The sequence below is a fragment of the Trichosurus vulpecula genome, chromosome 7, assembly GCF_011100635.1.
Source record: "Trichosurus vulpecula isolate mTriVul1 chromosome 7, mTriVul1.pri, whole genome shotgun sequence".
Taxonomy (NCBI): domain Eukaryota; kingdom Metazoa; phylum Chordata; class Mammalia; order Diprotodontia; family Phalangeridae; genus Trichosurus; species Trichosurus vulpecula.
In genome coordinates, this window is record NC_050579.1 from 179,710,156 (window position 1) to 179,712,776 (window position 2,621).

General features: G+C 34.3%; 1 pseudogene; it reads right to left on the bottom strand.

Annotated features, from left to right (window-relative positions):
• Positions 1-662: 662 nt before the first annotated feature.
• On the bottom strand, positions 663-1,506 carry LOC118855749 (annotated as a pseudogene).
• Between the last annotated feature and the right edge of the window lie 1,115 nt (positions 1,507-2,621).

Genomic DNA, 2,621 nt, shown 5'->3' on the forward strand with positions numbered 1-2,621 from the left:
TATTTTCCAAATAAATACACAAATGCATGTGATAACTGATCAGTAGTCCCATCCTCCAACAGGTCTTTCTGGTAGGCAAGAAAATAATTTTATTAAAAAATCAAAAAGCTCAAATTAATAAACCATATATAAAAGAATTCACAGGTCCGCAAAAGCAGCAACAATTTAAAAAATAGACAAAATATCAACAATAAAATGCCTATGATACTAAAATGCATATTTTTTTCTTGAATTATGTCTTCAGTTCTAGACAAATTTAACTCTTCTTAGAAAAACCGGCAATGAAAACGAATGTCAAGTACTTATTTTAACAGAAAAGACTCAACAAACTACCCCCTTTTTAAAGCACAAATATACTGTCAGCATTTAATGTTGGGAGAAATGATCTACTTTCATATGGTATTTTCTTTCCTTAAACTTGTAAACATTAGAGATACTGGAATGGCAGACTGTTTCCAAGTACCTTTAGAAATCTTCGTGTTCCCTTACTTCTGAAACTACCAAGACTTAGCAAAAGTAAACTCTTGAGCAAATACAGTCTTTTTATCATGACAACTATTTCACAAGTGGTACAGAACATGATTCTCTATTACTTGTGGTAATTATCCATCCTGGAAATTACTGGAGAAGGGACTTCTGTTCCTCTGAGTATCCACATCTTTTCAGTGTCTTGGTAAAACAATGGAAAATTGGACTATGTGTTTCATGCTGTGTAGGTTTTCTGTCCAGTCCATAGATCCAATCTGTAGTATTGCAGTGAGAAGTAAACTGGTGGCCTTATTCGAATTTTCTTTCAGTCTTCATGTTATCAACTGAAACCAGTTTCTCATGCTCTTTCCAGGAGTCATAATCCATCACCATAGCAATGGTTGCATAGCAAATTCCAGCTTCTCTGGCAAGCACCACCTCTGAAACTGTGGTCATGTTGATCAGATCTCCTTCCAAAACATGAAACATCAGGCTTTCTGCCTGAGAACTAAAATATGGTCCCTCCGCAGTTACCATTGTTCTCTTTGAGTAACACTTGAATCTAAGTTTCCTAGCAGTCTCAATGAGAACATCCCTGGTTTTAGAGAATAATGGCTCAGCCATCGGAATGTGACACACTCTTCCAGAGCAGGTATGGTGTCCATCATAGAAGCTTTGAGGTCTTTTGATTGTCCTGTCAATAAATTGGTCAATTATGACCATGCCTCCAGGATGAATTTCTTTGCTTAAAGAGCCACAAGCAGTAGTCACTATAATATGAGTTCAGTCCTCCTCCTTTATGGCCCAGATGTTTGCTTGGAAGTTGATATTTGAAGGCATGATGGTATGCTGCCTTTCATGTCTTGCAAGCAGGACACAGTCAACATTTTTTATTTTCCCCCAAATCAAGGTATCTGATGGCTTGCCATATGGTGTGTTAACATATTTTTCAGTTCCTCCTAAAATTTCAGGATCATCCAGACCAGTTCCACCAATAATCCCAATCTTCACAGGGGAGGCAGCAGCTGCAGAGGCCATGTTTGCAGGATTGCTGAGTGGGAGCCTCCAACATGTCTTAAGGAGCAAGTGTTGGCAGGTGAGTGTGTAGCACATTGTCAGGAATTCCAACATGCATCTCCAGGAATATGTGCATGTAATGATTTGTTTATAATACGGTACTATACAGTTATATGACCTAATATTACATCATAAAAATTTTAATGCAAGAAAAAACACAAGTTTTCAATAAATTATTAAATTTAAAATATGTAATTATATAATATATGATGCAAATTAAAAGTATTAAAGGGTTAAAGAAAGTAGATTTCCAGGGGGGCCCTGAATATTTTTTTGTCCAAGAAGAAGTATCAACTAATCTTGAAATCATATTTCTTCTTCAATTCAGGAGTATGGATTAGCTTGCTGAAATGTCTTATCCTAGAAACATTTTATTTGTGTAATAATGATCTGCAAATGTTTGTATATAGTAAAATTTTAAAAAAACTGTATGATTCTTTATACACTCTGCCACTTTTTATTCCACAATGATTGAGGATGCATAAGAGAACTTCCCATGATTGAGGACACTTTTTTCTGTTCTGCTTGCTTTATTCAACATCTTGAAAAAATAAAATCAAAAACCACCAAAGGCTCACTACTAACTGATAAATATTGTGATGATGAGCTTCTCTAGACTTTGGAATGCTGGCACTCAAAATAAGAGTTATAAAAAATTGTCAAAAGTAGGAATGCAAACTACTAATAAGTACCTAAAGATGTTAAAGCCTACCAAAAATTCAGACATGCAAATTAAGACAATACTGAGTTATAGAGCTCTCATAATGCTGGGAATGATGACATGGATCAATTTTGGATTAACTGGAAGAATGTAGAGAAACTAATTCAATGCTATTCAATTGTAAATGTATTCCATTTTCTTGGAAAAATTCAGAATTATACCAAAAGTCACAAAACTGTTTTTAAAGACTTTTCCCTAGAGATTCCATAACTAGAATTATATTGCAAGTAAGTTATTGATATTGTAAAAGACCCAAGTGTATAAACAAATTATAGCATTATTTGTGATGATAACAAATTATAAATAAACTAACAATTGAGAATATTTGAATATGAGGCATGGGTATCATGAATTT